This window comes from Petaurus breviceps, unplaced genomic scaffold (assembly GCF_028583685.1).
Source record: "Petaurus breviceps papuanus isolate PSGF00001 unplaced genomic scaffold, PetGlider_PUasm1.0 151, whole genome shotgun sequence".
Lineage (NCBI taxonomy): Eukaryota > Metazoa > Chordata > Mammalia > Diprotodontia > Petauridae > Petaurus > Petaurus breviceps.
This window is the reverse complement of record NW_027185712.1, coordinates 3163898-3178142: the sequence shown is the minus strand read 5'-3', so window position 1 is coordinate 3178142 and position 14245 is coordinate 3163898. Positions and strand designations below refer to the sequence as shown.

General features: G+C 35.2%; 1 long non-coding RNA gene across 2 annotated transcripts in view; it reads right to left on the bottom strand.

Moving 5' to 3' along the window:
• The window catches only part of LOC138153524 (uncharacterized), a 484393-nt gene that overhangs the window by 146457 nt on the left and 323691 nt on the right, over window positions 1-14245 (bottom strand). The window lies entirely within an intron of this gene.

The window sequence follows — 14245 nt, the reverse complement described above, 5'->3', positions numbered from 1 at the left end:
TATATATATATATATATATATATATATATATATATATATATATATATTATATCTGTCACTTCCTGACCCATGATTTGAGAGTTTCAGACAAAAACTTCAAAACAACTTTGGGAATTTTATAGAATTCTATTAAGTATAAGATGTTTGGGAAATTGTCATTATTCATGGAGTAAAAGAACAATGAGGATGTAGCATGAGGGAGTCACCGCCACGTATGAATACACAAGTGTGTATATACAGATATATGTGTGCATGTACACATGTACACGCACACAACTGTATGTTATTGAGCATGATGGAGAAGAGACAGAGAAGTGGAGGAAAAATTGGGAAGAGAAATGAGAATCATGCAAGAAAATAATGAGAAGAGAGTCTGACTGAAGAAAATAACAACTTAAAAAATAGACTAACTCAAATGGCAAAAGAGGCCCAAAAAGACAATAAGGAGAAGAATGCCTTAAAAAAGCCATATTTGCCAGATGGAAAAAAGAATCTCAAAAGCTCACTGAAGAGAATCATTCCTTCAGAATTAGACTGAAGCAAATGGAAGCTAGTGACTTTGTGAGAAATCAAAATACTATTAAACAGATACAAACAAATGAAAACATAGAAAGCAATGTGAATGTGAAATATCTCATTGGAAAAACCACTGACCTGGAAAATAGATCCAGGAGAGATAATTTTAAAATTATTGGACTACCTGAAAGCCATGATGAAAAAAAAGAACCTAGAAATCATCCTTCAAGAAATCCCCAAGGAAAATTGCCCTGATGTTTTAGAACCAGAGGGCAAAACAGAGGTTGAAAGAATCCACCAATCACCTCCTGAAAAAGATCCCAAAAAGAAAACTCCTAGGAATATTATAGCCAGGTTCCAGAGTTCCAAGATCAAAGAGAAAATATTACAAGCAGCCAGAAAAAAACAATTTGAATACTGTGGAATCACAATCAGGATAACTCAGGATCTGGTAGCTTCTACAATGAGGGATCAAAGGGCTTGGAATATGATATTCTGGAGGTCAAAGGAGCTAGGATTAAAACCAAGAATCACCTACCCAGCAAAACTGAGTCTCATGTTTCAGGGGAAAATATGGTCATTCAATGAAATAGAGGACTTTCAAGCATTCTTGATGAAAAAAAGCAGAGCTGTAAAGAAAATCTGACATTCAGATAAAAGAAGTAAGAGAAGCATGAGAAGGTAAACAGGGAAAAGAAATCATAAGGAACTTATCAAAGTTGAACTATTTACATTTCTACATGGAAAAATGATAATTGTAGCTTATGAAACTTTTCTCAGTATGAAAATAGTTGAAAGGAATATAAATATATATGTATATATATATATGTGTGTGTATGTATACATACATATATGTCTATATAGAAGAGTATATGGGCATATGAATACATATGTGAATGTGTGTATATATGTGTACAGGTATACATAGACAGAGGGCACAGGACCAACTGAATAGGAAGGGATGATAATTAAATGGTGTAATTGAGAGGGGAGAGAGGAATATAATGAGAGGAGATGGGGTGAGACTGAATTTGGTTAATTATCTCATATAGAAGAGGCAAGGGAAAACTGTTAAAATAGAGGGGAAAAACAGGAAGGCAAAAGGGAATGAGTCAACCTTACTCTCACTGAATTTGGCTTAGGGAAGTAATGACATATACACTAAATATGGTATCTTACCCTACAGGAGAGTAGAGGGAAGGGGATGGAGGGGGGGTGATGAAGGAGAAGACAGGTTGGGGGGGAGGGAAGTTGGAAGCATACACTTTTTAAAAGGGACAGGGTCAAAGTAGAGAATAGAACAAGTGGGGAGTGGGATAGGATGGAGGGAATTATAATCAGTCTTTCGCAACATACCCACAATGGAAATGTTTTGCATAGCTACACATTTACAACCTATATTGAATTGCTTATCTTCCCAGTAAGGGTGGGTGAGGAGGGAGGAAGTGAAAGAATCTGTAATTCAAAGTTTTAAAATCAAATGTTTAATATATATGTACAAATATATTCATATATTATATATATTATATATATATGTTATTTTTTTACCTGCAACTGGAAAATAAGATATACAGGCACTGGGGTATGGAGATCTATCTTGCCCTACTGGAAAGTCGGAGGGGGCATGGGGGAGGATATAGGAGAGAGCAGACTGAGGGAGGGGGTATACATTGGGATTGCTGTTTTGGGGTGGTAGGTGGGGGAGAGACAGGGAGAAAATTTGTAACTCAAAATCTTGTGGAAATAAATGATATAAATTAAAAATAAACATAAAATTTAATTCAAAAGAAAGAAAGCATAGAATGACCTTGTAGAGAGGTGAACCTAATTGTAGAGATTATTGGGAAGAAGAATGCAAATTTAAAGAATGAAAACTATTTGAGAGGGAAGAGTAACAACAAATAGCATGGTCACTCTGGAAGCCGTATTAATGAAACAGTGAATGTGAGCAATAAGTGGACGATATTATGAACTTCGTAAGGAGATGAGGTTGTTGAATGATGGCAACAATGAGATAATCTGGATACAAGAGTGTTTTTGATGACTACTTCATCTTGGCTCTTGAGTATGGAAGAAGGAAAAGTCTTCAATGCAGCAGTTTACTGTAAATGTATTATTGCAAGAAATATGAGTTTTAGTTAGGATAAGGAGGCAAAGAAATTTCAAGAGAAAAAAATATACAATTTAGTGGAGTTAGTCCTCAAAAGAATGAAAGTTCTGTTCAAATGTGGCTGCAGATACTTACTAGTTGTGTGAAGCTGAGCAAATCACTTAATATAGGTTTGCTTCAGTTTCCTCAACAGTAACATGAGCATAATAGCAGCATTCTCAATATTATTGTAATTATAGAATCAAATAATATTTATAATGTGCTTAATTAGCAGAGTGCCTGACAAATAATAGGTGCTTTATAATGCTTATTCCCATTTCTTCACCTCTTCCAAAGAAAGCAGTAAAAGGACCTGGGTACAGAAAATTCGAAAACATTTCTTATATATTATATACTGTATATGGTATATAGAGTGTAAGATACAGAGTTCAGATAAATTACTCTTTCTTGTCCTCAGAGAGCTCATTGTTTAGTAGAGTGAGAGGATAGAATGGACTAGGGTATATAGTAGCTGAGCTAGTTTGACTTGAGATTACTGGAGGAGGTGGAAAATGAAGTGGTTTTTGCCCAGGCAATGTCCTGTTCACTGGAATTTGGAGGGTAAAAATATATGGGAAATTAAGCCAAATAAAGTTAGTAGCAAGAATGGAAGAAGTAAAAAAAGAAATATTGAGTAAACAAATATAATCAGTTGCATTTTCCAAGCAGAATCACATTATGATTCTGGGAGAAGATGCACTAATTGCAAGATCCTTAAGATAAAAAAAAAAAAAGTTATCAAGGGATCAGCCTCTAGACAGACCTTTATCTAAATCAGAACTATGCTTAGTCCAGTTAAGAAAGATCATTGCCAAGGCTCTCCTTCTAACTAGTAGTAGTTTTAGACTTCCAGATTTACAATCCAAGAACTGGGGTTCAGATCCCAACCCCACCACTTATTACCAAAGTGATCTTTGACAAGTCACTTAACCTTGACGATTGTCAAATGAGGGAGTTGAATTTGATGATGAGGTCCCTTTCAGCTCTCTATTTATGAGCCTTTGAGTTGGAAAAGACATAACAAAAATATTCATCCATTCTATTTAATTTCTAACAGGTGGTTAGCAAACATTCCTTTGAGATCGCTAATAGTTGGGAACACACAACATCCCTGAGACCCATTTAAGCTTTGGATAGTTCTAATTTCCAGGAAACTATTTACATTGAGCTGAAAACTAATTTCCTATAACTTCCATCCATTGAGCCTAGTTTTACCTTCTGGGAACAAGCCAAAAATGTCCTAAATGTCTTTCATGGGACAACATTTCAAACACATTAAGACAAACTTTCCCCAAATTTTCTCAAGGCTCAACATTCCTAGTTTCTTCTTTCCATCCTCATATTACATAGTTTCCAAGTTCCTCACTGATATAGCCCACCTCTGGATCTCTTCCAGCTTGTCAATTTCCCTTCTAAAATTTGGTGCCCAAAACTGGATGCAGATGTGTTCTGACCAAGGCAAAGAATAGTGGAATTATCTGTTCCTTATTCTAGATACCATTCTTCTGTCAATGCATCCTAAGATTTATGTGAACTTTTTGGCTACAACATCACATTATAAATTCATACTGAATTTTAAAAACACCAAAAATCATCAGATCTTTTTCATATAAATAACTTTCTAGATATTTTTCTTAACCAGCTCTTATTTTGAAACTGATCAAAGCACTTTACATTTATGTAGTTCTGTACATTTTTGTAATTTTGTATGATCATGTATATTTGTGTAATTATGTTCATTCTTAAATTTATTGTATTACTTTTAACCTATCCTTCTAGACCAATTAGGATCCAATCCTGCTATATTTTTTAATGTTGCTGTTATCATTGAGTGTATTAGCTATCTTTTCCAGTTCCATTTCAGCTGCAAACTAGAAAAGAGTATCATTTATACTTTCATATTAGCCACTTGCAATCAGGGAGGCTGACACTGCGAAAGTCAGTCTTCCCATATTTAACAGTTTTACTTAGGTCTAAGCTTGCACAGAATTCTTTGAATATCTCCAGTTTTGAAAACCTCAGGCATGAGTCAACAAGAATATTATTTAAGATTGTAGCACAGAAAAATCATACAAAGATATTTTTTAAAAAATATTTCATTGATGTTTTCTGTTTCCTACATCAACAAAATATTCCATGTATTCCTCCCCTTTCTCATACGTGAAATCCATGCCATATGATATGTAGTATTTATTATTTTAGAGAGGAAAAACAATCAGCATAACTGATTAATGCATTGAGAAAATCCAAAAATGTGCAAAAATACATAAAAATTGTAGATGTACTACCACCAGAAGGGGTAATTTGGGAGTATATTTACACACCTCCTCATTTGAATACCACTTGATCTCAATAATTTGTTACATTTACTTTTGGGGTTTTTTAATTATGTCATTCTTTCCATTTGCATTGTTGTAGTTACTGCATATATTGCTTTCTTGACTCTTCTTACTTCATTCTGCATCAGTTCATATAAATCTTTCCATGTTTCTCTGTATTTTTACATAGATCAGTCTTACAGTGAAATGGGATTCCATTCCATTCCTGTACCTCCAATGGTGGATACCCAAGTTGTGGACATCTACTTAGTTTCTGCTTGTTAGCTATCACAAAAAATACTGCTATTAATATTTTGTAATCTTTGAGGATTTTTTTCTTATTAATGGCTTCATTGGGAAGAAGTTCAGTAATGGAGCCTCTGAATCAAAGCATATGGACATTTTATTCACTTTATTTCCATAATTTCAAATTTCTTTCCAAATGGTGGAGGCATTTTAAATATCACTCCAAAACAATGCATTAGTATGCTTAATTTGCCACACCTTTAACATTGATTTTCATCATTTTTGCCCATTTTAAGGGTATGAGGTGAAACCTTAGAGTTGTTTCTATTTGAATGTCTCCTATTATTAATGTATTGGGGTATTTTTTTCCTGTTACTGTGAATACTCTGCAGTTTTTCCTTTAAGAACTATTTGTTAGTGAAGCCAAGATGGCAGGGTAAAGGCAGGGATTCTCCTGAGCTCTTCCAAATTCCCTTCTAAGAAACTCCAAGCAGCTGGAAAAACAACTCAAATATCATGGATCTACAGTCAGGATAACAAAGGATTTAGCAGCTTCTATATTACAGGATTGGGGAATTTAGAATATGTGGTATTCCAAAGGGCAAAGAACTAGGATTATAATAAAGAATCATCTACCCAGAAAAACTGAGGAAAAATGAATATTCAATGAAATAAAGACCTTTTTAAGCATTGCCAATGAAAGGATCAGAGCTGAACAGATAATTTGATTTTCATATATAAGACTCAAGAGAAGCATAAAAAGGTACACGGGAAAGATAAATCATAAGAAATTCAATTAGGTTAAATGATTTATATTCCTACATGGGAAAATGATACTTATAACTCCTAAGAACTTTGCCATTATTAAGAGCACTTAGAAGGATTCTACATAAAAAGAGGGCATTGGTGTGAATTGGGTTGATGAGATGATATCCATAAAAGAAACAATGTAAATTAACGGGTGTGAAATAGGGATGCACTGGAATAAAAGAAAAGAGAGAGGTAAAATGGAGGAAAATATCTTATATGAAAGAAGTACAAAAGAGCTTTTATGGTCTCAGTGAACATGAGAGGAGGGTAGCAGGCAACACTTGAACCTTACCCTCATCAGAATTGGCTGAACAAAGGGAATGATAAAGATTCTCAGTTGAGTATAGAAATTTACCTGAGTCTACAGTGAAGCAGAAGGGGTAGAGAATAAGAGGAGGGAGTGGGGCTGATAGAAGGAGACAAAAAAAGATTTTTAAGGATGTACAGGGTAAAAGGAGAGACAGACAGACAGATGGACAGACAGAGACAGAGAGAGACATAGAGAAAGAGAGAAGGATATACAAAAGAAAAGGGAAAATAAGAGAATAAGATAAAGAGAAATACAGTTAGTATTCATAACTATGAATGTGAAGCAGATAGCAGAGAGAATTAAAAAACAGACTCCTACAATATGTTATCTATAAGAGACATACTTGAAGCAGAGAGGTATGAAGTAAAGGTAAAAGGCTGGAGCAGAATCTATTATCCTTTGGCTGAATTTTTCTTTTAAAGTTGGGGTAGCACTCATGATCTTAGACAAAGCAAAAGCAAAAACAATCTAACTAAAAGAAATAATCAAAGGAACTACATCTTGTTAAAAGTACCAGTACTAAACATATATGCACCAAACATCCAAATTCTCAAAGGGAAAGTTAAATGAATTATAGGAGGAAATAGACAGCAAAACTAAACTGATGGGAGACTTTAACTTTCCCCTCTCAGAACTAGATAAATCCAACCAAAAAGCAAGAAGAAAGAAGGTAAGGAGAATAGAATTTAAGCAAAGTTAGATATCATTGAACTCTAAAGAAAACTGAATGGGAATAGAAAGGAATATAACTTTTTCTCAGCAGTACATGACACCTACAGATACCACCACCTGCAATGGTGTATTAGGGAATGCAAAGTGCACAAACAAATGCAGAAAACCAGAAATAGTGAATTCCTCCTTTTCAGATCATAAAGCAATGAAAATTATATTCAATAAAGGGATATAGAAGCATTGATTAAAAATCATTGGAAATGAAATCTAATCCTAAAGAATGAGTGGGTCAAAGAACAAATCATAGAAATAATCAGTAATTCATTAAAGAGAATGACAACATATCAACATACCAAATGATACAACATACCAAAATTTATGGGATGCAGTCAAAGTAATACTTAGGGGGAAATTTATATCTCTAAATGCTTACATTAACAAAATAGAAAAAGAGTAGATCAATGAATTAGGCATGCTACTAAAAAAAGCAAATTAAAAGCCCTAATTAAATAGTAAATTGGAAATCCTGAAAAATATAAAGAGATATTAATAAAATTGAAGGTAAGAAAACCATTGAACTGGTTTTATGAAAAAAATAGTTAAAAGCATTGGTTAAACTGATTTTTTAAAAGAAGAAAACTAAATTACCAGTGTCGAAAATAAGAGTGTTAATTTACCACCAGTGAAGAGAGGATTAAAGAATTTATTTATTAGTAGCTATTTTTGTTCAATTATATGCCAATATATCTGAGAATCTAAGTGAAATGGATGAATATTTATAAAAATATAAATTGCCCAGATTAAGAGAAGAGGAAATATAATACTTAACTCCATTTTAGAAAAAGAAATTGAACAAGCCATCAATAATCTCCCTAAGAAAATATCCCCCAAACTAGATGTATTTGCAGATGAATTCTACAATTTAAAGAACAATTAATTCCAATACTATATAAAATATTTGGACAGATGGGCAAAGAAGAAGTCCTATGAAATTCCTTTTATGACACAAATATGTTGCTGATACCTACAAAAAGAACAAAAATGATCTGATTATTTCAATAAATGCAGAAAAAACTTGTGACAAAATACAGCACTCAAACACAGGAATAAATGACCTTAAAATAAGTACTATCTATCTAAAACCACCAGCAAGCATTATCTGTAATGGGGATAAGCTAGAAGCTCTCTAAGTAAGATCAGGAATAAAGCAAGGATGCCCAATAACACCTTAATATTGTACTGGAAATGCTAGCTACCGCAATAAGAAAAGAAAAGGGAATTGAAGGAATTAGAATAGGCAATGAAGAAATAAAACATCACTCTTTGTAGATGATATGATGGTTTACTTGGAGAATCAATTAAAAACCAGTGAAATAATTTTTTTTTTAAGTTAGCAAAGTTGTAGTATATAAAATAAACCCATATCAGTATTTCTGTAAATTGCCAACAAAGTCCAACAGCAAGAGGTAGAAAAAGAAATTCCATTTAAAATAACTGCAGATTAAACAAAATATTTGGGAGTTAAAGGACCCTATACAAAAAAAATATTTATAATAGCTCTTTTTGTGGTGGCAAAAAATTGGAAATTGATGAGATGTCCATAAATTGGGGAATAGCTGAACAAGCTGTAGTATATGGTAATGATAGAATACTACTATGCTATTGTTGTTGCTGTTTGTCCTTCATTCTCAAAGAGGACCAATGACTTTAGGAGAGTGATGTCTTAACTTGCATTTAAATGAGAAAGAACGGTGCAAAGTCATGAGCCTCACTCTCTCCTCCAGAGTCACCTATTTTTAGTGGCAAGATAGAAGTCAACATTACTGTCTATGGCCCACCATTGTGCTATAAGAAAGGAACAGGATAATTTCAGGGAAGGGAAAAAAAAAACTAAAAAGACTTACATTAACTGATACAAAGTAAAGCAAGCAGATCCAGGAAAACATTATACACAATAAAAGTAACATTGTATTATGGTCAACTATGAATGACTTAACTATTCTCAATAGTACAAAGATCCAAGACAATTCTGAAGGCTTTATGATTAGAAAAAAAAAACTGCTTTCCACCTCCAGAAAAAGAACTGATGGAATCTGAATGCAGATTGAAGCATACTTTTTTTTAATTTTCTTTATTTGTATATGTGTGTGTTTATTTTTTGTTCTGCTTTTCCTTTCACAACATAACTAATATGGAAATTTTTTTGCATGACTATTTTGCTTCCTCAGGAAAGGGGTAGTAGAAGGAGGGAGAGAGAGAATTTGGAACTCAAAATTTTATAAAATAAATGTTAAAAATTATTTTTACATGAAATTGAAAAATAAGATATAAAAAAGAATGATTTGTTCATATTCTGACCATTTATCTATTGTGATATGACTATTAGTCATTCATAGATGAAAGGAGGCAGCTAGGTGTTTAATATACATACATACATATGTATGCATGTGGTATAGCACACATTTTCTGTTATATTAGTTTTGTTGAACTTTTCCATTTATTTTAAGGGATGGGAAAAGGGATACAGAGGGAACTCTCTCCAATGTAAAATAAAGATATCAATAATGTTTTATATTTTAATCCAAGCAGCATAGTCTTATTCTTTATAACACATCACCCCATACTCTCAGACTTAAAACCCACATGTCATCCTTGACTTCTCACTATTTCTCAACTCCTATGTCTAACCTATTGCCAAGGCTGATCAATTTTACCTTTGCAACATTGTTCCAAAATACTCTCTTCTTTTCTTTGATGCTTCCACCTCCTGGTGCAACCCCTCACCTCCTCATTCCTAAACTCTTTTGGTAGCCTGTAATGGGTCTGCTTGCCACAATTCTCTCCCCACTTGTAGCAGCAAGCACCCCAAGTGTCCTCGCGGTTTGCTGCCAATACAGGTTCTTGGATCTGCTTTGTAAAGGAAAGCAACTCAAAATGGGTTAACAAGCTTACTTTAATCAGTCAAACATGTATCGTTTACCTAGTTCAGGGGAAAAAGGTCAGCACCCTGAACTTCAAAGTATACAGGCAGAATTATCAAGACAGAAACAGATCAAGTAGACAGATTTCCAAACTGTCCAACCATTGCATCCATACCAAATCAACATCTGGGTTTCAACATCTGGGTTTTTCAAAGGGGGGGGCAGCTCTGGACACCGGCTTCCCAGAATCCACATCAAATCACAGAACACTTCTCAAAGTGAGCCCCCAAAACAAAGCTACACATCAGGGCTTATATAGCCTTCTCCTGGCTCAGAGAATGTAACAACCTTCTGGACCCACTGGCCAATCAAGAAGTATCTACTGAAAAACAAGCCTCCCACCCCAGGCTCCAGGTGCACTTTAGCCTAGGGGCAGGGAAGATCTTTAAATTTGCATTTCCATTACACCACTCCAGTTCATCTTCCACTCAGCCACCAAAGTAATTTTCCCAAAGCACAAGTCTGACCATGTCACTCTCCTACTAAATAAACTCGAGGGGCTCTCTGTTACATCCAGTATCAAATATAAAATACTTTTGTCATTCAAAGCCTTCCAAAACTAACACCACCACCACCACCAACTTTTCTTGTATTCTTACACCTTATAGTCCCCACCTACATACAGTGACACTGAACTCCTTGCTGTTCCTTCAACAAGATATTCCATCTCTCAGCTCTGGACATTTTTACTGATGGTCCTTCGCACCTACCGTGTTTCCCCGATAATAAGACACTGTCTTATTAATTTTTTTTTTTGGAAAGAAAAACACCAGAGGGCTTATTTTCAGGGGAGGGCTTATATTGTCCTGCCTCAGCTCTCCTCAGCGGCACTGCTCTCAATGGCGCCAGCAAGCAAATCACTGGGGAAGAACAGGATGACGCACTCACTGCTGCAGCTCTGATTGGATGCAGCTCAGAGCGCAGCATGCGTTTCACCCGGGGGGAGGGACGGTGCATACAGAGGGTACCGTAATGTAGCGTGTAGCACAGGGGATCACCTTCACTACAGTAGCAATCTCAATAGGGCTTATTTTTGGGGGAGGGCTTATTTTATAGGAATCTTACACAGTAAGGGGAGGGCTTATTTTCGGGATAGGTCTTATTATCGGGGAAACACGGTAGAATGCTTTCTCCCACCTCATCTCCACCTCCTGACTTCCTGTAAGTCCCTACAAAAATCTTACCTTCTACAGGAAGCCTTTCTTGACCCCTTCTAATTCTGGTATTTTCTCTCTTTTTGATCATTTTATATTTATCCTATCTATGATTTGTTGTACCCTTCAATAGATTGTGAGCTGTTTGAAAGCAAGTACTTGTCTTTTGCCTTTCCTTCTATCCCTCATGCATAGTACAGTGCCTGGCGCAGATAACAGGCTATTAATGAATGCTTATGACTAACTAAGTAATGTGGTTTTAGTATCTACAACTTTAAGACCCCTTTTAAGTCCATAGTGAGAATGCCCTAGTATCTCATACTATAATTACTTTTACCGTCTTCTTGGAGGATCAAAGTCTGTTTATATTATTCTTCCACCAAACCCTCTCTAAAGCTACCATTGTACCTTAGTGCTATAGAAAAATGATGCAAACTCTTCCCCTACTCTCCTCTCTAAGCAAATTAAGGGCACCTGAAAAATAATCCTTAAAGTACTTGTTATTATGATTATGATCAAAAGATAGAATTTTATATAATACCTATGTGACAGATACTGTGCTAAGCATGTTACAAATATTATTTCACATTATCTCATAACTCATTTCCATTCATTTTTCCTTCTAAAATCCAGCCCCAAAAGCTTCTTTGTGAGATTTTTCCCTCTGTGTATGCACTGAGATGTTGCTGATGCTATTTTGTATATGTGGATTTTTTTTTTGAGGGATGTTAGTGGTTCAACAGTTGCTGACAAACACTGTCATGAATTAAGCATAGGGTAGAGCCTTGTTCTCTAGTCTACCTATGTGAAGTGCTTTAGTCTACCCTACTTATTTACAAACTCTCTTTGGAAGAGAAGAGCCCAGAGCAAGAGAGGAAGAGACAAGCTTTGGTGGTTGCTTCATAATGACTTATTACTCTCACAACAAGGAGTGTGGGCACCTCGGCGGACAGAGCAATTTTGCCAAGCAAGCTCAACTCTTAGGGAAGTGCCATCACTCCATCATGAATTATTGATCAACTCACTGTGCAGGAAAAACAACAGATGTGATAAACAATGCAACCAATGTGACAAAAAGGGAGTTTATAGTTTATTATTTTACTGCCTATTATTTCCCCATTTGTGAAGATGCCAAAAGCTCAGTTGCCCAATCTCTGCTTGGGAGTATAAACATTGTGAGAGGCAAAAAATAATTAAACAATTTAACCCTGACTACATTATCTCTGAAATGGCCCCTTTGGATCCTGCAGAAAATCAGAGTTTCCAAAAGAATACACAGCCCTGGTTCTCTAATGGAAATAATCCCCAGTGTTCTAGTATTGGTGAACCTCATCGGCACTATTATATTCATTTCTGTTTACTGTACTTTAAAGGGAGTTTTAGAGATCTATCAAGGATTCAGATTAGGGCAATCAGAATGAATATTGAGTTCTAAGACATATTACAGGAGAAACCATCGAAAGAACTAGCAAAGGAAAGAATTAAGGGGAGGGAGAGTGAATGGTAGGGAGAGGATTCAGGATTAACTGTCTTCAAATATTTCGGTTATCATGTTTGCAGGTTTTACCATCAAAGAAAAGGGGCTACTGTTTGATCTTATGCATCCTATCAGGTCCCTGGTCCAACCAGGAATGAACACCCTCCTACTCACATGCCTAGATAATTATTTTGCTTTGTTTTCTTTTTTTTCGCAGGAAGAGCCAGAATGGTTTATCTATTGTCCTGAATCTTTGCTAGGAAATTTTTTAGGAAATTAAATCTCATTTTGAATCTTGAAACATCCAAGTTTGTTTCTCCCTGACTCCCTAAGAGCCAGACAGAGAGTAATTATCCAAACAGGGAATTCAGTGAAGCTAGAAGCATACTGGGATGGCTCCCTTGGCTTCTATCTGAAAAAACAGCTAGGTGGCTAGGAATATTTGAGTTCAAATCTTGCCTCTGAAATTTACTATGTCATCCTGGGTGACATAATGCCTTATATATATTGGCTTTCATATTTTGAAATCAAGTTTCCCCTTTGAGCTAAAGAATATGTTAAGAATTCATCGTCTTGCTTGGAGAGAGAAGATTATCTTCCACTTTCCATTGGACACCATCATTCAGCTCATCACTATGAGTAAGATAACCCTGGTTACTATTCTTTAGACCAGACCTTTCCAAACTATAAAGCCATTTTCTGTGATTGCCTCAGATGTGCAGATATTGGGAGAGAGCTTCTAGATATTCAACCTTGAAGAGGAGGAGCAGCTCCCTCCCATGGACACTTACCATTACTAAGTTCTTATCCCAATTTTCTAGGCAAGAGCAATGACAACGGAATTATTGCCCCCACCTAGGTGGCTACCAGGTCATTCTGATCAAAATATCACTTTCACGATATCACTCTTCTGTTTAAAAACTTTCAATGATTTCTCATTATTTAGAAGATAATACCCTTGCACTTCAGCCTGGAATTCAAGATCTTCCACAATCTGACACCAAACTACCTTTTCAATCCTAACTCATTAAATGCTATTTTCATAGTAGTCAGGTTGTTCTATTCACAGAAATCCCAAGATACAGCTTTTGTTTACCTATTTTGTTGACTACAATGTCTCCTCCTCTATCACCTCCATTTCTGCCTACTGACATCTTGTCTATAGTATGTAATATTTAGAGCTGAGAAGCACCTTGAAAGTCACCTCTCTCAATTTTCAAATATAGAAAATGAGTCCCAAAAGAAAGGACTTGTCTGTGTTTACACATCTGGTAAGTGGCATAATGAAAATTTTAACCTACGTCCTCTGATGCAAAATGCAGTGTATTTTCAAGCATACAATGCTACTCTCTAGCAAGGTTCACTTCAAGATTTCTCCTCTTCTGTAAAAGTTTTCATATCTACTCTGTTAAAAAGTGTTTGCTCCTTCCTCTGAACTCTGAGATAATTTAAAATCTCCACCATTCCTCTGCAATATGATATGAGCTGCCTTATATAAATACATATAAGTGTATGCATATTTATATTTGTGTTTATATGTATATAAGCACATACACATGTGTATTTACGTATATATACATACATACATGTATATATGGTGCATAAATTTCAT